At 44.8% G+C, this 22789-nt stretch overlaps 1 protein-coding gene across 8 annotated transcripts in view; it reads left to right on the top strand.

Annotated features, from left to right (window-relative positions):
* TTBK1 (tau tubulin kinase 1) overlaps positions 1–22789 on the top strand; it is a 121006-nt gene that overhangs the window by 87433 nt on the left and 10784 nt on the right. The gene's annotated exons all lie outside the window — the stretch shown is intronic.

The raw sequence follows: 22789 nt of genomic DNA, 5'->3' as shown, positions 1-22789 counted from the left end.
TACTAAAGTCAAAATAAACAACCTCCCACCCAGTTATCTCATCACGGAAAGCTATCAGGTTCATCAGGCATGGTTTCCCCTTCATATATCCATGCTGACTGCTCTCAGTCACCTTCTTCTCCTTCATACGTTTGGTAATGGCTTCCAGGATGATTTGCTCCATGCTCTCTGCAGGCTGACCAGCCTGTAGTTCCCTGAGTTACCCTCGTTTAGAGCTCAGATGTTTGTTCAAATATATGAATCTGTTGGAAAAAAGATATTGTAGTACAAGTGTGAGGGATGGTGGTGTCCTCATGAAACTGTGGGTGTAAGAGGGAACACACTATGAACAGATGCTGCTGTGGGTAAAGTCAAGTACAGAGGAGGCTCTGAATAGCCTGGGGGAATTTCTGACCCAAATATTCTCACATATTAGATATCTCCCAGTTTCAGCTGACAAGAAGACAGCTGCAGTGGAGCGTAGACCTCATGGGAAGCCCTGGTATAAAGGGAAAACAGGTCTGTCATGAAACTTATGTCCTGTTCAGGCCCTTCTGTCTGTGCGCTGCTCAGTGCAGCACCAGGCACCCAGCAAGCTGTTTAACAGAGCTCTTAGGGTTTACTTCAATGTATGCATTTCAGGAATGTACTAATAAATCTCTGCTTATTTTTATGCATTAATGTGCAGATAAAGCTACAGAAATAGCTAAAAATGAGTGGAAAAAAAAATTGAACCTGCACTTCTGTTTAGATATTAATCCTGACATAGGATTGCTGTTATTGTTGGAAACCATTTATATCCACACCTAGGAATACAATTTAAAAACCTGTCAAGTTCTTAAATATGCTGGGTAAATTCACTGACACTTGACAGAGATGGCAACTTACTGCTGCCCTCTGTGTTGGAAAGAAATACAAATGTTCATTCATTTATGAGTTTTAGCAATTACTTCTGACTGTAGGTCCATGCTCCATGAATCTCCCTTGCTGCTAGTGCAGTTGGCATTGTACAAAATGTTTTGAGACTTGCCTGCCTAAAACATGCCTGTCCAAATGATGTCGCATCTAAAAAACGCAAGAAAAGCGAAGGAATAGTGGGAGATCATATTAACTCTTCCTTACCTATTCTTGGATATATGCTGCAGAGTTCAGGGAGCATTTTGCTTACACTATGTCTTACAGTCCCATCTCCCAGAGCCAAGAGTTCATCTTTTAGAAAAGGTCCCAATGTGAAAAGGCACTGGTGTATTTCCTCACCAAATTAGCTGTGTAGTTAGAATCAATCTTAAAAAAATCTCCCTTGGTGCTATATTAGGCCTCTTTTCTCCCACAGCCAGCCTTCCACAGCCAGGAGAATGCCAAAAATGAACTTATTTAAAGTTGTCCATGTCTTGACCCTCAGAGGGCAGCAGCTGTGGAGCTTATGAGCCCTTCCCAACCATACCCCACCATTGGCATCTTTGCTGAGAGATCACGCAAGGATACTCAGCGTGAAGACCTGTGTTGGTAATACCATCGGTAAGACAGGAGACAGTCAGAAGCACATTGCACAGGCTTCCTGGGCCAGCTTCACCTGGGAGTCCAACTTTACCTGTAATCACTGGTTTTCTTCTGTAAAAAACTGTGCTGAGACCCTCACTGAGCCAAGAAAATATTCTCTGTTCTGGTGCTGAGCCCACGGGTGCTCCCATGCTCCTGAACTTCATCATTGCCTCATCTGAGGGATGCTATAGTTGTGACGTTGCCCAATACCCTTGGGAGCAGCACAGCTGATCAGAGCACAACAACTTCAGCAACTCCAGTGTGCCGTTCTCTTCCTCCGTTGATTTAAGTTGGTAATGATTATTCTTCAGAAAGGGACACAGAGACACAGGAGAGGGCTGCCTCACTACAAGGACAGGGCTCCAGCATTTTGGGTGATCTGTACTGCCTCACTGGTTCATGTGGTGTAGAGCCCTGGGTTGCCCTGGGTCTGTTACCTGGAGGAACTCTGATTTGCACTGAGGACTGAAAGCTGAGCAGGGATTTCTCTGGGTATTATTTTGGGCCCGGTGGCCTCTGTGGCCCCAGACCCTGGAAAAGTAAGGAGGGAAATCTTTGTCCCTCCCAGAGTGCCTATAGACAGCAGGAGGAGAGGACAGAAACTACAACTTCACTGGCTCTGAGGCAGAAAGAAGAAAAGCTGGGCTGAAATAATAGAGCAACAGGTAGAAGCAAAACACAGCAGGCCCTCGGGTTTATAACCCTGGGCAGAAGAGGTAGGCTGGGGGAAGAAGGCAGCAGGAAAAATGAGATACGAAAAGGTGCTATGGGTCTTGGTTTGCTTTCCCTTCTACAGCATCGTCTGTGGGCTGCTCTGAGGGGACCTGAGGGACCATTTCTCAGTAGTGAGAAATGGGTGTTTGCAGAAGAAGGGCAGACTCTCATTGCCCCTCACTCGGTGTAATTCCCCTTGAGCTGCACTTGGTGCCTGTTGTAGATGATGCAATTCTTTGACATTGAGCTCCTCCGGCTTCCCTCCGCATGAGAAGAGCTTGCCAGCAGATGGAGAAGGGTATATGTAGAGTTGGCCTCTGTCCCATACGCTCTTTAGATTCAGGGTCCCTGTCCATCCATGTGTTAGGAATAAAGGATCAGCAAAGGGTGATACTGTAAGAGAAGTAATGCTCAGGTACGCTCGTTATATATATACAGGTCACAACAATGAAAACCTTAAGCTCAGCAGATATTCCTAATTACATTTTATATCTTTAAAATATATTGACCTCTATCAACATCACATTTTTCTGGGACTTCACATGAGAGGTGTCATACTACTCCTGTCCAAACAGAGCAGAACAGGCCTGATGGAACGTGGTTCAGCCTGTTTGCGGCCAAGGGCAAAAGGCTAAAAGGAGGCAGCACCTCCAGCGCTGACTGTGTAATTTAAGCATTAGAGCATCAGTGAAGAAAAGTGGCGTGTCTGTAACCTCAGCTTCAGCCAGGAGGCAGCAATACCTAAGTGTGCTTGCTGGTGGGGTGTTGCAATTTGCCCCTTCATGGCCTGGGCAAGGTCCTTGGTCCTGTGCTGTAAAGGAGATCCTTTTGGGTAGTTGGAGTGATCCTTTTTGATCTGAGAAGTGTTTACCATGTTGGGATGATACATACATTGGAAATTATACAATATGCTGAGCCCAAACATGGAGGAAAAAAGTAGTAATAAGAATTCCAGTATGCTTAGTTGTGCAGCCTGCAAATAGTGCACCCAAGACTGAATTTCTACACCATCTACGCAAAGAAGAGAATATGACAAATTAGAGCTGCTGTCTAGAATTTGTCTCTCTCAAATACTCTGTATGACAGCATTACGTTATTATCTGAGAGTCTGATCTATGCAGTGACACGCAGTACTTTTAGGACTCTGAATAATTGCTTTTCACATTTAATGCCCACCACAAGCTGAGTAGTTCTCAGACGCTTATGAAGATAAGATACCTGCCTCAAAGCACTGCAGAGATATTGAAGGTGACAGGAAAGAGATGAGACTGGATGAAGTTCAGCTCTTTTTCTCATATCATTTCCAAGGGCAACATCTCTAGTAAGGTAAGGAGAGCAGTGTTGGCTTAAGAAAATAAAATGTTGCCTTTTCACATTTCCCAATTACATTTTGAAACCTGCAGAGACTTACTGAAAAGAAATGCAGCACAAGGAAGGGAATGGATTTGAAAGGCAAAAATATAATTCCAGGAAAAATGGTCTGGTTTTGGAAATTGAGGTTGCTGACCCCTGTGAAAGTGCTAGTTTCATAGCAGAGGTAGAAAGGAGAGGAAGGGCTTAGCATTTTCAGGGTGAAGAATCTGAAGTCATTCCCGTAATGCCTTGCTCTTCCATTCAGCGCGTAAAGGGAAGGTAGGGACTGTGATCTCCTCCTGGCACAAGCTCTCCTTTGTGAGTATACTTTCCTCCCTCTCCCGGCCATCCCAGCATCACAGAAGCAGAAAGGGGACCTAAGAGTGCATCTTCTCCTCACGTCCTCCCGTGGCTCTGTGTTTTGAATTTCTCACTGAAAGGAGAATTATACTCTGCCTGCCTTTCCAGCTGCTGCTAATACTCCACTTACCAAAACTGGAAGCATTAACACTCCCCCTGCAGGTACTCAGTATAAAAGTGTATCGGGAGGCCGGCAGTGTAAGTGTGGGAAAAGGAAAAGTCCACTAACAGCCCCCAAAGTTGCCTTTGCAAATCCCCGGACCAAGTTTTAGTAAGACTCCTTGAAAGAGCCCCTGAGAATCCCTCACTTTTAAACACATATAATCATTTTAGCACCAGGTGTTTCACCTTTTCTCGTACACGTGGTTTCCAAGCGCGTTCAGAGTTTGACTGTTACCTATAGGCAAGATGTATGACTAGCCTAATGACGTGTCAAGATGAGTGATGCCAGAGGAACAGAGAGGTGAGGCGCGTGGCCTGAATCGCTCATGTCCGCGTGTGGCTGGGGAGAGCGTGGCAGGCCCCCCGTAATGGCAGGTTCCCGCGGTGCCCGTAGGATCCCCGGGAATTTATAGGCACAGAGCAGTAAGTACGCCCCGCGTAGAGCAAAAGCATTTTTCATCCGCCAGCGAAGATGTCCGCAGCATGCGCATCACAAACCAGGGGCGAGTCAAGTCTTTGCCTGACACCTTTTCCTCCACTCTTCTTGGTCTTTTTCAGTTGGAGGAGGACAGGCCTTCTCAGCACTCCCTCCCGAGGTACAGCCCCCTGAGAAGACTGGCGTCCTCCGTTTTCTCCTCCTCAACCCTGGAGACAGAACACTACCCTCACGTTGGTGGCACTTTCATACAGCGCAGCCGTTCAGCGGAGAGCAGTCCCGTACGCATGCCCCACCGCAGGCACATGCCCCTCACGGCAGGAAACCACAGACTCATGCCTTCCGTCCTCCGCATTTCCAGGTCCCAGCTCCAGCAGGTGTGGGCCCGCTTCACACACAAAACATAGCCTGTTCAGGGAAGCAGCAGCCTCCATAATGCAATAATAGATCCCACCTGCCCACAATGTGTCACCACTTTAATGCAATATTGAATCCCAGACAACACTGGCCTAAGGTACTGTGACTTCCAAAGCCCCTGCAACCAGACCCCGCAGAGACCGAAAACGTCTGCCTTTCTAAACCTCCCAGCAACCTGGGCGAGGGGCGGCAGCGCGGCCGAAGATGAGAACGCGGATGGCGGACGCGCGGTGTGTGAAAGAGGTGGACGCCGGGGCTCGTCTCAGAGACTCGCTCGCGCGTCCTGCCGCCTCGGGGGTAGGAAGGGCAGGGCTGCCTCGCTGAACGCGTGCGATCGAGCCGCAAACGTTGTCAAATTATGACTGGAGCGGAGAGACCGCGGAGGTATCGGCAAGCGTTACCTTCCCCGGGGGGCGGGCAAAGCGGTTCAAACGTCTTTGTTGGTATCTTACACTGGGCCAAATCTGCAGGCGGTTTTACTCCATCTAGATGTAGGCAGACTCCCACTGGAAGCTCACCTGAGGCAGGACCTCAGGATTTGTCCCTCTTGTGGAGTTACGATCATGTATCTCTTTGTTGCTTTGGCTTTGGAAATCCCCTTGCTTTTGTTGCAGTTTGGTTTCCACGCAGCGACCGCCACGTTTCTGTCTCTCTGGCTTTGCCTCTGTTACGTGACAGCGGACCTGTTTGTCTGCTCTCCACTCCTAAGCTGCTCCAAATCTACCTGCCTTCCCCCAGAGGCGCTGACTGTCGAGAGTTGGATAGCAAGGATTTTCTTACTGATCCAGCTGTATATTACACTGTTTCTAAATTCCAGAAATTTTAGGCACCTGCAGCTTTCCAGTGGCAGAGCAGCCCTGCTTCTTGGCCTTGCTTGGAAATGCCTGTGATAACAGAGCTCACTTGAGAAATAAACTGGCCTCAGCACTTGGTATACAGAGCCCCTGGAGCCCTTGTCTAAAACTGACTTAAATCTCAGAGGAAAAGGGAGATCAAAGTTAATTTAAATTGTCATAAGTATTTCCTGGGTTTGCAGGGATATATTGCCCTTCTCAGTATAGCTGCAGTGTAAAACACCAGGCAGTATGAAGACCTTCAGTAGTAAAGTGAATGTAGTAACTGACTTTTAGTGAAATAAGCCCTTGGTCTGGTCTTTTGGGAGAAGAGGCAGTATGGATGTTAGGGTTAAAGGAGAAGGGGTCATTGCTGGTGCTCAGGGCTTTAGGAAAGTGCGACTCCAAAGTAGAATACTCTGCAGAAAGTATATAAGCACAGGATACAGACAAGAAAACGTATAGAAAGCTCAGGCAGGTGTGAAAATGGCATGGGATAAGTATGGGTTTTTGGAAGAAAGTTGTGACACGGAGGGATTACTGCATAGGTAGGGTGTTGCCCGTGCAGTTGCAATGAACGCTTCCTTCCAAACACTGATTGCTGTAGGTGTACCTGCCCTGTCTGAGGCTCCCTTAATATCAGAGTCACCCTTCTATAAGCAACCCCAGACGCTGCAACCCCCGACGGGGTGGGTGATGCTTTCTGAAGCTCGTAGGACCTGGCCCGGTGGGTCTGCATGCCGCAGGACATCCCACAGAGCATCCCGGTGGGTGCGGGGATGGAGGTGGAGGGGTCAACACACCCTCCTTGAGAAGACTGAACGTAGGCATGACCAGTCTCTTCCCACAGTCATTCTTGAGTCAGTGACATCAATTTCTTTTTGATTTGCCCCAAGGACGTGAGTGAACAGGACACTTTACTGCCCAGCCAAAATTATCATCTGCAATTTGTTGATCAGTTTTATTTTTAAAAAAGGCTCTAGGCCTTGCCAGAAAAAACTTGGGCTGAATTAACCGGTAGCCTAATCCTATTTGGCAGTTCTTCTCTTGTCAAGCACAGAAACCAGAAAGAGCAAGGCTTTGCTTTTCTCAAAGTGACATGAGAAGGGATTTCCTTAAGCAGCCTCTCCTCTGATGTTATTTTTTCCATGTTCAGTAGAGACTTTAATAGAACAGCAGATTGCAGAGAAAATGGAATTTGTGAAAGAAGTAGATTTAAAATCAGTAGCTCTTAATAATTTTTAGTTCATAGTCTCCAAAGCACTGACGTTCACTTTTCAAGGTCAATTTTAGGAACGAAAATTTCTATTGTTCTATTTTTTAGCAAACAATTTTTAGTTTTGCCAGTGAGAAAAGGGAACAAACAGGATAACTGGGTATTTATAAACTCTAACCTGCCCATTTCAGACAAAAACAATGACTAGCCAATAAGTAGCTCCATCCATGAAATTTAAAGGGCAGTAATCTATCTAATGCTACTCATCATGGTTATATATAGAACTGTTCTTGCCAAGTAAACTTGATACTGTTCTTCTTCTAAGTTCGAAAGTCTGATTGGTAAAGATGGTTGATTTATATAGACTTCAATAAGACTTTCTTCTAGTTAAAATTATTAATAAATCGAAAACCAACTAACCAAACATAACATGTTTATATGTTGGTATCTCTTACAAGTGGGGATGTTTCTCATCAGGACACCTGATCTCCTGCCCTTAGCTCAGCACTATTCTTTGCCTTTAGTGGCTGTCAAGAAGAAAAAAGAAATCACTGAGGAGGAAGTTTGCAGTGGCAGGAAGATGGGTGGCTTGATAAAATAATACTGGCAGGCCAGCTCTGCAGAAAGATCTGGATCGCTGGATAAGTTGCTTGCATTCAAACTAATTACTGCATTCAGCCAGGGACAAGGTCATGTTTTGAGTACGAAGAATATAGGTCACACGCACAGAGTGGGAGAAACCGTGCCCTGGGAGGTGCTGTCTCCCAAAATGAGGTGGGAGTTTAGGGGAAATAATTAGCTGCATGTAAGTTCTCATTATGCTGCTATAGCAAAAAAAAAAAAAAAAAAAGGTATTCTTTGATGTATCAGCAGGAAAATGAAGATGTGAGCAGAGGGGAGATCTTTCGTACTAGTGAGATCACTACCAGACATCATATCCAAGTCTTGTATGGAAATTTTTTTAAAAGATTTTCAAAACCTAAAAAAGCAGAAGCAATACAAGAGTTGTTTGATTCTGTAAAACCTGCCTTGTAGAATGAGCTTGAAGAAATGCAGTCTGTCATTAAAGACAAAACTAAAAAGTGACATGATTGCTGTTAGGAGTACCTGCCTGAAGAGAACAAGACGGGTTTTTAATCTGCCAGGCAAAGATAAGGTTCTAGGTGGAAGATAAAGTAACAAAGGTCAAACTAGAAGATGCTCATTTTAAACACATAGGTGGGTGGTAAACCGCTGAAATACATTTTTAAAAGACATTGAATTCTTCACTGTTTGGATTCTATAAGGTGGGATATTGATTTCTAAACCAATCCTGTTAAACCATTAAATTGGGGCTCTATACCAGAGTAATTGGACATGTTGCTGTTGCCTGGGTTTTATGGGAAGTTTTATTTCATGATCAGTATGGCTTTTACAATTTAATTCTGAACAAATTAATTGGTGCTAATGGCTGGTATCCTGATGTTACAGTCGTATGCAAAGAGTATTAAAAATAGTCAATTTGCAGATTTTTTTAACATCTTCATCTAATGCTGTAATAATTACTATGGAATCCACATATTGTTGAGGAACAGTTGGCAAATTAAAGAAATGTGAAAATAGCTCTCTTTTTATATATATGGAAATGTAATAAATTAATATTAAAACTAGTTACAGTGCAATTCTGAAAAACCTCTGTAGGTTACATTTATATTGCATTTATTTATTGTGTTTCATTTACAATGACTGCAATTATAAATGTAAATATGTCCAAAATCAGTTGTCAAAAAAAAAAAAAAAAAAAAAACAACCAGAAAGCTCAAAGGAAGTGGCAAGCAGCCATTTCTCATTGAAGTCTGCGCTTTTATGGTCAAGTTAGGGGAACAGAAGTGTCGGTTCTCTAAGAGGTACCCTCCTACGCCCACCCCATCCCATTGAGCCCTTTCAGCCCTTTCTCCTGTGCCAGTGCCCGTGTTCATGTGGCTGCATGGACCTGTACAGGGAGAAGGAGAGTTGTTTTCAGCTTTGGTTCATTTTCCTGCTTTGGTTCACTGTCCATTTGCACAACTGACAGTACTGGCAAGCCAGGGTCAGCAGGGAAAAAAACAACTGATGGAGGGTTGTTGACACAAAAAGTGATCATGGGGCTATGGGCTGAAAAGTTAGTTGCCCTAGTTATTTTTCCTCTTATGTTTGATAAGGTTCCTTAAATTCTTCAGCTGGGGTAAGTCAGTGTAAATCAATACTAGTGAAATAAAATTCCCTTTCAGCATCAAACTCTTAGGCAAATTGTGCTCATCAGAAGGATCCAAGAACAGGGTTTGCATCCTGAAAGAGACGTTCTTGTTTTTACTTCCCATTGTACATAGCACTTGTTCTCCTCAGAATCCAAAATGAGGACTGAAATGAGCATTTGCCACTCCTTTACAGTACAGACATCATTAGCATCAGAAGGACAGGTAGCTATTGCTAGGATCTCATGCTGTACTTCAGCGAGCAAATGCACATCGATTGTATATACATACAAAAGCCATCCTTTTATATCTTGGTCTCTTGGCTCCTTTCACCTTCTTTCTATGCAGAATGGGAGATGTTTCCAATTTATCACTCTCTCCCCAGACTCCTTCCCACAGGAAGGAGCTAATGAGATGTGATTTCTGTGAAAACGTTACTGTAAATGCTTGGGTTGAGCTAGCATGAATTGGGTAACTGTAGTTATCCAGCACACATTCACTTTCAGTGGAGAAGGTTTTGGTGGGAGGGGGTTGACTGAAAATAAGCTATACTGACAAAGGTGCAATTTTGCAGATGCCAATGCATCCGCGTTAGGAGTAACCTGTCAATATACCCATGTTGACAAAGACCCTGGTGTGAACCTGACTTTGTCCACCGTTCCCATACTTTTTTGCCAGTGTTGAGGGGCAGGTAAGTGGAAGAGTTAACGTTGCATCACCTCTTTCACTGTTTAAAGTCTCTTTTGTTACAGTGATGACAGAATGTAAGATAGAAATGCCCTGTAAGGCAGCCGTATGGGTGATATGATCCCATCCCTACGCTACCTCTTCATGATGAAAAGTATCTCTTGCTCTTCCACTCCTTTTTTTTGTTGTGGGTCTGAACCTGGACATTGTGGTGGTCAAGGCTGCTGCAAGACTGGTGCTCTGACAGGGACAAACTGGTTCAGAAGTTGTATTTGTTGGGCTAAGTGTCTTTGTGGTTCCTAGAGACTTCCAACCTGGACTGATGCTTTCCTTTCCGTATGACAGATGTTGACTCCAAGACCTTTCCTTCAGCTCTTTTCCTGTAGTTCATGTCGTGATTCTTTAAGGATCCCCAAGGACAGAGGCAGATCAGCCCACCTCTCAAATCCTGTGTCCAAATGACTTTTGAGGAGTGTGTAGGAACCTGCTCTAGCTTTCAGTTACTAGGTGCTCAGCCAAGGGTGAGAGTTTGAGCGCACCTTCTCCCTTCCAGCGCTGGGAGGCAGTTGCCACCTCCCCAGCCCAAGTTGAAGAAGCTGTAGTTGAACAGTTGTCCTCCAGACTGGATTGAGATAAAGCAGCTGACTCCAGGACTGGCTGGCATTCTCCTCTGGGATCTCATCCATTGCTCCGTAAGCGGAGATATCGCTGCTCGGCTGCCACCCAGTTAGCTTATGTTTAAATCTGAATCTGGGTGCAAGAACAACAGCAGTCAGCTGTAGCCCTGAGCTGTTGGTAGGCTTCACGTACAATGTGATGAGGAGGCAGAACCCCCTCATCTTCACCTCACTGCTTAAGAACCTCTCTTAGATCCAGTTGCCTCTTTGTTCCCCTTTGCCTATCCCATCTCTTCCCCATATGGCAAAACTCTTTCTAGTCCCCCCTGGTTGCCAGTGCGTGTCCCACCCCGTACATTCACCTGCCCCTGTGGTTCAACCTCTGTTGCCATTCCTGGTGTCTCATCCCCCGCATCCTTATTGCATCCCTGGGTACCTGCACAACCTCCTGCCTTTGCCATTCCCGAGAATATGCGAGGCTTGCCTCCTGCACCAGTTTCCTACCCATTGCCTATCTCATGTTGCACCATACAGTCCCTGTAGCACTTTGATCAGCCTCTTGCCTTCCCTCTCTCTGATTTCCTTGGAGGAAACAGTGAAAAATGGCACATTTTGGCACTTGGAGCGGTCTCAGCTCTACATGGAGTCTGTGTGAGGAATAGTGATCACGTTGTTTAAAGGCAGTTTGATTTCAAAGGTGATAATAGAAGATACCCTCCATTTTCAGGACAGTTTCACAAGTTTCAAATCTTGGAATCCTTAGGACTTAGCAAACTCCCCCAGATTATTGTGTACATGAGCAGCTAAATTTAGAGAGCTGGCAATGCTCTTTCCCTTAAGACACAGCTACCATCTGTGATTGCAAACCACGTAAACACCACTCCTATTGTCGTGAGCTTGTCTCTAAGTTCCATTTCAATTGGTGCCTGGTCTCTGTGGGTGAGAAAATGTCTCAACTCCACTTGCTGTCCCCGTTCGCCAGCCTGGGAGTTGGGGGTGGGAGGAATCCAAATACAAACAGAAAGAAATAGGGTATTCCAAACAGCTAGGAGAGGGCAATTTTAAGTGCAACAGAGCTGACACTTTGTTCATTAATTGTAAAGTTTAACTCACTGGTGTTTCCTCTCATTGCCTGTCTTATCTGGAGGTATCACAGAGTGGAGGATTTTTACCTTGAGGACTGGTGTTCTTCACTTTGGCACATATAATGACAGTTCTTCCCTTATCTAGCCTGTGCCACTGGCATTAGGCCATCAAAATATCTTGTTTTAAACAAGCTCCGTGTTTCTTCTGCGATCCCATTTAGCAGCTAGCTCTCCCAAGCTGCTTCTGCGGCAGTCAAACCTGGGTGTTACATGAGAAGGCAGTATGCCTTTAAGAACCAGTCAACAATCTTTTTTCCTTTTTGAGATGAAAAAAATCAATTTTTCATATCTTTTTTGCATATAGGCCTTCTGGAAAGAGGCCAACTGTTTCAAAGTGATCAGCGATAATAAGCAAAGGCGTCCTCAACAGCTTCCCTAGCCTGCTCACGAGGCAGAGGGGTTGAGTGACTCTTCAGTAGTTGGGCTGCGTTTCTTTTCCAAAGGTGACTCTAAAGCCGGTTAACATACACCTTCTTTTCTAACTCCTGTAGGCTGTGAGCACTTCAGGATGAGAAGCAAAACAAATGTCATTTGGGATGTTTCTCTGCTCCATGCTTCAAACATTCCTTCCAAAGGGTTTACTTTGGAGTGTTTAACTACCTCATTTGTCTTTTGTTTCAGTAGCATCACCAGGCTTTGGTACCATCTTTATCACTGGCTACACTGCCCCAAAGCGTACGGCCTCTTCCGAGAGACTTGCTAATTTGTTTTGTAGTAGAAGCGTTCTGCAGTCAGGTGGGAAACCAGGGCAAACACGTCAATTTAGCCTTTCCAGAGTTTATTCAGAAACAATACTAATAGTCACAGTACTCCTACTTTCCTATGGCCTCTTAACCCAAAAGATCCCCAAGTGCTTTATTTTTCCTGTGAGTCACTTCCCTGCTGTTTGACATGCGGGACCGCTGGAGGAAGTCAGCAGCAAATAAAGCATTTTCAGAACATGTCAGGATGAAGCCAGATGTGAGAGTTTGATTGCACAGAGAGCATTTCAGGAGGCAGAATATTATTTCATGATGGGGAAATTGTCAGGACAGTGGGTGGGACCTATATATACCAAATATAACAAATATCATTGAGGCATTTCTTTGACTGCAAATCACCAGGAACTTCACTTGCTCTCTCATGTAAAAATGCACTATTTGAATCTGGTGCTGTGATCCTATGTAAATAAATTAAGGCAAGAAAATACAACCATTGCTAGTTTAGTCCTGTATTGTAAAATAGCTCAACAATAGGATGCACTGTGAGACTGAAGATCAGAAAGCATGGAAAGATGTGTTCAGTCCTTTTCCTGTTTTCTAATGTCCTTCATTCTCACACCTCCATCATTTAATCTTCCATGATGTGTATATGTGGAACTTGGCAGCAGCACAAGATTGTTCTTGAAAATACAAGGAGATTTTCTACTTCTCATCTGGAGGGATTGGTGACAGATACCCACCGTGTTTGTCCAGTGGGTCTAGCATCTCTTCCTTAGCCTATGTGGAGTCTCCGTGATATCCAGTCACATTCGTATTACAGCCACATAATACAGCGTCAATGACCTAATTTATTTTTATTGTAAACTGCTGGGTTAGATGAATGACACATTTTATTAATGGTTGTCAGTGGAGATTTATTCACGCCACTCTCAGAACTTTACCTGGAGCTGAGACCATTTTGCGACTTTCACATTGAATAAGAAAGGGCTCTTTTATCCCAATCTATTCAAAAGAGAAGCTTTTGTTTTTATTTTTCCTCTTCTGTTTTTCCTTTGGTGACAAACGGGAAAGAACTATTTGGAGACAGCTATTGTACATTTGTCTAGCTCTGCTTGGCAGTAACAGATGGGCTTCGAGGGGCTGGCTGAAGAAAATAAATTTGCATTTCCTAGCAGACAAGGTCTGAAGCCTTGAAAATCATGAATGATTTGCAAATCCCTAAACTCCTGTTAGTGTTTATAGTGAATAAATTGCCCCAGATGTTTCTCAGCTGGAGAACATGGGGTGCTTCTCTTCTTGATCTACTTCCCCTGTAGTTGCCAGCCCTCCCCAGAGTGACTGGAGGAGACGACAGTTTCTGGAGAGACTGACCAAAATAAGCCAGATGCGCTTCCTGATCTCACTCTTGTCCCCAGGGTGGTGTTGGGATGCTTTTTGCTGGAGCTTCCATTTCTGATTGTATGTATGTATGTTTATATGTGTTCATGACCCACACGTGGAGTGCGAATGGCCACACGTGGTCATGCCTTACAGAAGCGTTTCTGTGCCAGTAATGGGCCGCTTTGCGCGCATCCAAGTGCTCAAAAGGCTGTTGCAAAGAACGAATCTCAGTCAGTTACAGAAAGTATCCTCGTGGTGTCTGGTTCAGATGGCACACCTGGCCTCCTCTGCACGTTGCAGGTCTGATTTTGACAACCTGGCCCAGCCCAGTTTTCTTAATTCAGTGTCTTGTAGCGTACGTATCCCTCCATTCGCCATCAGCTGGTGGCGGAGTATTGTGGCGATAGGAACGGTGCTGCCACTTGGGACGTAATTTATTAGTATGCAAACACCTATTTGGGGGAATGTTAAAACATGAAATAAAATGTGTAAATGCTGATCATTGCGGTACTACCTTCCTTTTCGTTGCATTTTTATACCATGTGTTTTGTGTTTGGGTTGCTATAACACACAGACCTGCATTTGCAGTTCCATGGGACAGCGCAAAGATTAATTTCTGGGAAATGTTTCTAAGTATTATTTGATGTATTGCAACTCCTTTGTATTACATCTGCCATTGAAAAAATGATGTTACAATGAATGTACATTTTAAACAAGCTGCTAACCATGTAACCTGGGGATTGGAAGCAATCCCCATTTTACATTCACTTGCATGTCTTTTAGTGTTTGAAAAGAAAATTGCTTTATGTTTGGAGGTTTTATTTTTTCAAATGCAAAGTGTTTCAAGTCAGTTACCTCATCTAGTGCACTTGCCTCCTAAGAAACCCCAGGGCTTCCTCCAACAATTCCAACAAGTTTCTCAGTTTAATTATGAGTGCAATTAATTGATCTGGCAACGTGAAACACAGCAATGGCAAATTTCCTCTGAACAAGTCAGATAAGGAGGATTTCCATGGGACTCTTGCCCCTTCCGCTTGTTCCTTCCTAAAAAAAAAGCCAGATCAGGTTCTTATTCAGCACTGCTGACTTCTGGTTATTTTTATGACTAAGGAAGATGTTTAGCTTTCAGAATCTCCTTCTTCTTCTTCTTTCTTGCTGCTATTAAGTTGCCTTTACAATTAGGGACTAGAACAATTTTTGGATTATCATTTCCTTCCACTTTGCTCGCCATTTCCTGAGTCTCTTATGAGTGATAAAAATGAGGTGGTCCCCGTGTCTGCTCAGACAGGGAGCTCTGCGTTGGCTCTTGCTGGAGACACTGGTGGGTGCAGAGGTGGGAAGCTAAGTGGCAGGTGTACCACCTTTACAGAGCTATTGCTTCCGTCCAAGACGCTAGGAAAACTGGCACAAACCTAACAACATACGAAAGCACAAATAGGGAGGAGCAGAGCACTTATCCAGCATAGGACTGGACTGTCCTATTCACCTTGGTAAAAAAACATAAAATTGAAGAGAAAGGCTGTGGAACATTTGATGCTAAGATGCTGGAAAGAAGAACATCTCTCTGACATTTATGGTGCTGATTCTTGGAACATGGAGAACCTGCAAGCAAGTGTGGCAGCTCTAAACCCCTGCTACTTTTACCTCATCTGATGCTGGTTTGAAGAAAGAGCTGCTTCAGAAACTCAGATTCTAGGGTTTTTTTCCACTCATTGTTGTCAATCCTGCCAGATCTCCCAGTCCCAAACAAGCTTAGTCTATGTTGGCAGAGGATAATGTCACTTCCAGGATATGCTAAGGTCCTGATAGTATCCAAATCAAAGCTGTTGCAGGGAAGACTGGACTATGGCTCTTGCTGTCTGTGTGCCATCTGCATCTCTCAGGACTAAGGCCTCTTCCCATTCCCAATGGAACAATTAACATCATGTTGGGAACTTGATTTCTGCTTCTCGGACTTTCCAGCTCCCATGAAGAATCTCAGGGACCAGCATATCCTTTCTTTGCATTACCTTGTGTCACCTGTTAGACTTCTGTTGCTGCTAAGCAGGAGAGAATCCAAACCATATTTGACCAACTGCTCTTCAAGTAGGAGGTGAATGTGGGTTTCTGTAGTCCCTTCTACTGAGAGGAGACAAAAGCTGTAGGTAACCTGTTGTGCTTCCTAGTTTGCTTGAGAAACTTCATCTGCTGGGACTTGAGTTTGCTTGAAGCAGTGGATCTCAGGAGAATCCCCTTCAAGCAGGTCTCTGGCATTAGGAGGCAGAGCAGAAGGGCTTCCTCAAGTTGCCAGAAGTCCTCATCGATTGCTAGGGACAGAAGGTTTGAAGAAGCTGTGGAAGTTCGTCTCAGGGGGAGGGCAGCAGGGAGACGGAGGGGAAGCAGCCTGCTGTAGCTTTAAAGGCGGTACTGAGTAGGGATCCATTTGGAAGGACGTAGTTGACTAAAGGGATCCAAAGCTTGTTTTCCTTGAGTCTTTTTATTCTTCCTGTATCTAATCCCTTTAGAGCCTAAGGTCAACCCCTTTTTGTACTGCAATAACACTGTAATATATGCTTGCACTAATTCTTCTGGCACACCGAGCATGCAAGACCAATTTAAAGCTTTTTTCAGAAGAAAAACACTGTATTATTGTGTATATAGAAATACTGAGAGAGAATTTGAATTCTGTCTCCTGTATAAAAGCATGCATTGATTACCTGTATGTAGACCATGCTGTAAATGCTGCAAAGTACTGTAAAATCCTACACTTGAAACCACAATGAACAGGCAATGTCATCAAAAACAAACAAAACAGAAGCTGTGCAATGGATTTTGTGCCTTTTTTAAATCCATGTATGTTAATCCAGACAATCGGAAAAAAAAAAAAAAAAAAAGAAAAAAAAGCTTGTATACTACCAAAACCTTATTAAAGAATCAAAGGCAGCACCTTGGTGATGGCTGGGTTTTTTGTTTGCTTTCTTGCTTTCTTTTTCTACTCCCTTTGCTTTCCAGCTCTGGGAAGGTGTCCCCTGCTCATCCTTGGGTACATGGGAGCACTGGGCAGGGAGATGAAGGAGCTCTGGTAGAACAGTGAGAGTTTAATTATCGTTTCCTAATGCGATCACTGAAAACTTGCAGTTAAGACAGATCTGGGAATAGAAACAAAGTTCTGCGACTGTTAGAGACGATGTGTTTCGTGTACTTTGGGAAGGCCACCCTGTGAGTTCAATTTGCATAAATTTAGGCTAGTACCAACTTCACTGACTTGAACCCAGTCGTATCACAGCAGCGGCTTACAACTAGCCCCAACTTCTCTAAGTTTTTAGAGCTCTGCCTTGATGGCAGAACTGGCTAAACTTAAGCTAGGGTTTATCACATTTCTCTTGGTTTCTTACACTGGGCATCTTCCCCCGGCTGGCAGCACAGTACGCATAGGGTGGGTGGACGGCTGTCTCCCATCAGACATTTGATAAGGTGTTTAAGAACATCTGGTAAACTTCCAGCACCTCCACCCCCCAAAACCCCAGGGAGATGGATGCAAAATTGTGGCTGTCCCGCAAGTAATGTACTCCTGCCTGGGCTGCTCAGTGGATCTGACCGTGCTTGCCTTTCATCATGACTCCTATTTGAAAGCAGTCTCTGCTGCAGAGCGGCATGTGGTTCAACCCCAATTGCTGTTGGTCTGTCTGGGATCAGGTTGGAAGAGGAATCACGGAGACAGACCCTGTCTGCTTTGGTGTGAAGTGCACAGTTACTAATTCAGTGGGTTTTTTGAAAGTGGCTGAAGAGGGAGGCTGCAGGTAGTAGGTGCATGCAAAGGCTCTGGTACCTGTAGAAAGGGTGGTGGAAACTTTCCTCCTTGCAGGAGAAGCACAAGACCCCAGCTCCTCCAAGGTAGAGAGCAGTTTGTGCAGGCAGGTGACAGTCTGGGAGGAAGAGCTAGGATTAAGCTGTGGTTTCTGACTTACAGGGTTGTACAGTGTGTGAGTCCCTTTTTTCTCCGGTGAATTGTATGGAGGGTCAGGATTCTCCTGAGTCTGCCTTTAGCAGGGTCCAAAGCCCGCCTGCTCCATGACAAATGCCTCAAAGTGTGTTTTGGTTTGCCTCTGTAAGGCTGTTGGTATGCGGCAAATGTGTACGACTGTCAAACACTGCAGAAGGACGCACTGATGCCGTAGTGGTAACCACGGTCTGAGACATGGGTTAGAGCATGGTCTGAAATGGAACAGTAGATAAAAGAGATGCGGCATTTCCTGGTTTTATGTTGGGCAAATACTGTGATTTTTTTTCCCTGTACCTGGTGGTTTTTTGGTTGGTTTTCTTTTTTCCCAAGTTATTGCATTTAAAATGCTTAAAACCAAGAGATAGGAGAGAAAAAAAAAAAAAAAATCCCAAATTCTACAGTCTAAGGGAAAATTGATTAGGCTCACGCAGGAAACTGTTCCCTTTCCCCCATGTCGGTGCAGAGCTGCTCAGGAGAGCGGGCTTTTCTGGTGGACACTGTGCCATGCCACAGACTGCTCTGCTGCGGGGACATAAGCAAACTATAGGGTCTCTTCTCTGTGCCCTCACGAGTCGTGAGATCACCAGAAAGCCACACAGGCAGAGCAGATGATACTGTCATCACTCTTCATTGCTGTAGGGACCTGGGCAGAGTGTGCGTGACTTGGCATGGGGCAGGATATCTATGACCACGTTAGGGAACTGGATACCAGTGCTGCTCCTGAACCCACCAGCATGAGTCTGCTCCGTGCTGCTGTCTGAGAAGAACACATCTGGCTACACTCCTGCTTACAAGGGGACTTGGGAACTTCTCATGCGCGGTTGTAAACTTGCTGTAGCAAAGTGGAGTCTGCATCTTTGCTGATTTTTGCAGTATTTGCAGCATCACTGGGATGTAGGAACTTTACTGCTGCCCATATTGGGTGATATGAGTCTCCTCTGAGGATCTCCCAGTGTCAAGGATCCTGCTAATCTGAAACCCCACCAGTTTACAGTAATGACAAACCCCCAGACTCCAGTTAGCTGTTCACGAGCACAGGGGCAGAGATGGACTTAAAGGGGCTGGTCTCTGCCTCTGCCAAAGAGAAGCTGGTAGATCTTTTTCTCTCCTGACTCGCCTTCCTCTCTATATTCTAATTCTGGCCTCTGTGCAAAGCAGGGGTATTTATTGCCTTCCAAATACATATTGTTACACAAAGTAGTTACTAGCCAAATTGAATTTAAATGCAGTCAAGTTTTATGGAGAGACAGCATGTTACAGAGGTGAAATGCGCAGACTTTGTGGGGAACGCACGCTCAGACACATATACTGCCATATGTATTCCTGGACAATTCACTGACAGGTCAAAAGAGAGCCAGGAGTAAAGACCTGAGCCCAAGCAGGTGGGAAAAAATGGTTCACTGTCCAAGGACAGGCAATGTGTCTTCTGAGAAAGTGAGGAACGTAGGCAGAGATCAGAGCTTGCTGGAGGAAAACAAGTCCTTTTGACTCAGATTCAGCCAGCCCCAGTGTAGCTCTGCTCACTCACAGTCTTGGTAACTTTTTAAATGGGGTGGCTGCTTCAGCTCACGGCATAGTTCCTGCTCATAGTGGAGTGAGCCTAGCGGAGGGCCACCAAGATGATTGGGAACTAGAAATGTATGACATGAGGAGAGGCTGAGAGCTGGGTTTGTTCCGCCTTAGAAGGATTGGGGTGGGATCTTATTTCTTCCTCGAACTACCTGATGAAAGGATGATGCCAGACTCTTCTCAGAGTGGAAGGACGAGACGTGATGGTCACAAGCTGCATGAAAGGAAAATTAGATACAGGAATTAGATATAAAGAAAAACTTTTTCACCATGAAGAGCCTCAAATACTAGGACAGGATCCCAAAGAGGTTGTGGGATCTCCATCCTTGGAGATACTCAAAACTCAGCTGGACAGGGCCTGGAGCAGCCAGCTCTAAGTTGGTCCGGCTTTGAGGGGTGGTTGGAGCAGAGACCTCCAGAGATTCCTTACACCTTTGTTACTCTACAGTTTTAAGATACAGGCTAAGCCTCTCCACTCCTGATCTTCTCGCATCTTCCCACAGTTCCTCCCCATTTACCAATGCAGAGCAGCAAAGCTCTTCTCCAGCCTTTGGAAACTAGTCCTAGAGCAGCTGAGTGTGCTGTAGTACAGAAGACACATGATGACTGTCAAGAGAGGACACAAATATCTCTAGTGAGGGGTTCAAACTGGGAACACTTTGTTCAGCAGGGTATCTGCTTGCAGCTAGCTGCTGATCACTTTAACTCAAGAGTGAAGACAGTCTCAGACTTTGATGCCCAAGGACAGTCTCCCTTGTTAACAGCTTCAGGTGATGATAGTAATGAAGGTAAGAAAATAAGTGTTAAAATAATATTTGACCCAAGAGACATTTCAACAAAGTTTCTTTTAGTTGCGTTTGTAGGTAACTCCCGTCCTCCATATTTTTGGCATATTTATGCTCTTTGGATTTTCTCCATGGTGCATTTACAGTGGCAAAACAAGCACAGTTTCGGGCTGCTTTAAGGAATGCATTCTGGCAATTTTGGGGTATTGCATGCAACGGGTTAAGTAGTCCAAGTCTCCCAAAGGTAGGTAGAAGCCAAGCAATCGCTGTTGTGCTTAGGGTGCAGTGTCCATGCAGGGAAATAGAAAATACATGGGGAAAATGAAATGGCAGACAGAAAGGCAGTCCATTTGCCAAACACCACAAGGAATTTGTACAGCCAGAGGTGGATGAACATGGAGGTTAGAAAGGTATCTACAGCACGACTCAATGACAGCAAAGGGGAACCAGAGCAGAAGAAGGAAAGAACCGTTATTTTTATTACAACAACGTCATGCTGTCCAGCTCTGTGGCATACCTTATTGCTTAGTGCAATCTCATCTCAGACAAATTTCTGATGCCTTGCAAGGGAAAGAGCTGTCGAGGAAAGGGGGGTTTGCTGGAGACAGGGCTGCTGGTGGGACAGACTGCAGGGCACAGAAACCATATCTCTGGCCTATATAGGATGTGCACTGCAGGACTGGCTTCAATTCTCCTTGACCAGAAAGCAGATGAGATGACACAAGCGCCTACGAGCGGAGAGGAGGTTTGAAGGTTTACATATGCAAAGAGAAACCAGCGATCCTCCAGCTGTACCATCAACCGCAGCATCTAGAAAATGGGGTGAAGTAGAGCAGCAGGTGAACTGTTGTTGGGGCTGGGGTACTCTTTCCAGTGGGAGGCTCAGCACAAGGCAAGGTGTTGGTCAGGGCTTCTTTATCAGGTCCCAGTCCCACTGGGGAAGCACATCTGTTTGATCAGGACTCCAGGGATAGCACTGCGGGTGTATTTCTTGGGAAAACCAAGTCCAACCAACAGGCAGAATCCAGTCTTAGGCTGCTGAATGGACTAATTTCCAAGAAATGCCTGAGGGAGGAAGCCGAGTGGGTAATTTCCTTTGCAAAGGGTGGTAAGTCCCTCTTATCAGTCCAAGTTCCACATCTGTCATCCTGATACAAAAGGTAGAGGGTCAGTGAAACCCCAAATCAGGCTAATATAGGGCCATCTTCAGCGCCAGGCTTCAGCTTTAATGAAAGAAGAGAAGCAGCTTTGGACTCCAGAGGCATTCCCAAAACCAGCCTGTGTTTTAATTTATAAGATATAAAAAGAAATCTTAAATGGATAACAACTTATCACTATGCATAACAGCTTGATGCTGCCCACCAGTCTATTTGAAATGTCCCTGTTACACGTGAGCATAAAGATCTTTCATTTTTTAGGCATACTAATAGGGCAGGTGCTCTGCACAGAATAACATGCAGATTTTCAGCACAATTTGAAATTGTGTCATTTTACTGAAAAGCTATTGAGGGCTTTCCCCCCCACCCTCAGAGACAAAAAGATCTGTTCCCATAGCCAGGTGAATGTGCTAGCTGTTGGCATCTCTGTAGCTCACACAGTTAAATGGGTGCTTGTTTAGTCCTGTAGCCTAAATATCCTCTGATGCTGTCAAATGCCGCTTGAAACCGCAGATGTCTGGAGCCCTTCTGTTCATGATTAGGACTTTTCAAGGGTAACATGTGGTGCATTATTGACTGATTGAGTTTATGGAGAGGCTTTTGTTTTCCAGCCCTCTTAATAGAAGCGTGACCTCAATGGTTTTTTTTTAAAATTCATTTTGTGGAGTGGTGCTGCTGTGGTTTTCATTTACAACCAATTGTTAATTAGGCCAAATTTCGAGAGGCATTTCCTATTTATTTTGCCCTTTTTTGCTTGTTTGGTCAAGTGTGTGCATGTGTGTGTGAGCTGCTGCCTTTCTCTTATTATTTGCAATCATTTTGCAGCCCACTCCTGGCACCTTACGGGCAGTCTCTCCGCCACAGACTGCTGCTCGAGAAACACTGCCTCCGCCAACTGTCCTGTTCTCCCATTGCTTTTAATGGTTGGACACCCCAGAGTCTAATAATGATACTTAATATGTCAGCTTTCGTGACTGACTTGCTGATCATTTTAGTGAAAGCAGAAGCCTGTAGAAGACAGAATTAGGAGTTGCTGGAGGGACGTGGGAGCAGAAGGGAGGTACGAATAGGACAGCAGGGGAACACAGGAGCGCTACAAGCGTTATAGCCCCTGTGACAATGTTGGATGGTACTGGAAAGTGATCAGGAAATTTATCTAGCCCAGAGGGGCCCCTTGAGGTCACTATGGCCTGGGCATAAAAGCGATTTCCTGAATGGTTCCAGTAAGGAAGGATTGAATATGTAAACATATAAATACCTAAATAAATATATAAATACTGAAGAAGATTGGGAAACGTGAAAAAATCCTGAGGAATTGCTTGCAAACAGCTCTTTTAGGTCCAGGTTAAAGACTGGTAACAAAGGAACTCCTTTGGCACATTTTTTTTGCCTTCATTGATCAGTGTCTGTGAATCTCTCCTTTCTAAGGTTTGTACGAATCGAATGATCGAGTGATCACTGCTCAGGCATGTATTTTGGAAGCGTGATGGACTAGATGCTTTCCACTGATGCTTGCCACTGCTGTTGATCCTGATGTCTTC

The sequence above is a fragment of the Aquila chrysaetos genome, chromosome 13 (assembly GCF_900496995.4).
Source record: "Aquila chrysaetos chrysaetos chromosome 13, bAquChr1.4, whole genome shotgun sequence".
NCBI classification, from domain to species: domain Eukaryota; kingdom Metazoa; phylum Chordata; class Aves; order Accipitriformes; family Accipitridae; genus Aquila; species Aquila chrysaetos.
Note: the sequence above shows the minus strand (reverse complement) of the source record. Positions and strands in the feature narration are given on the sequence as shown.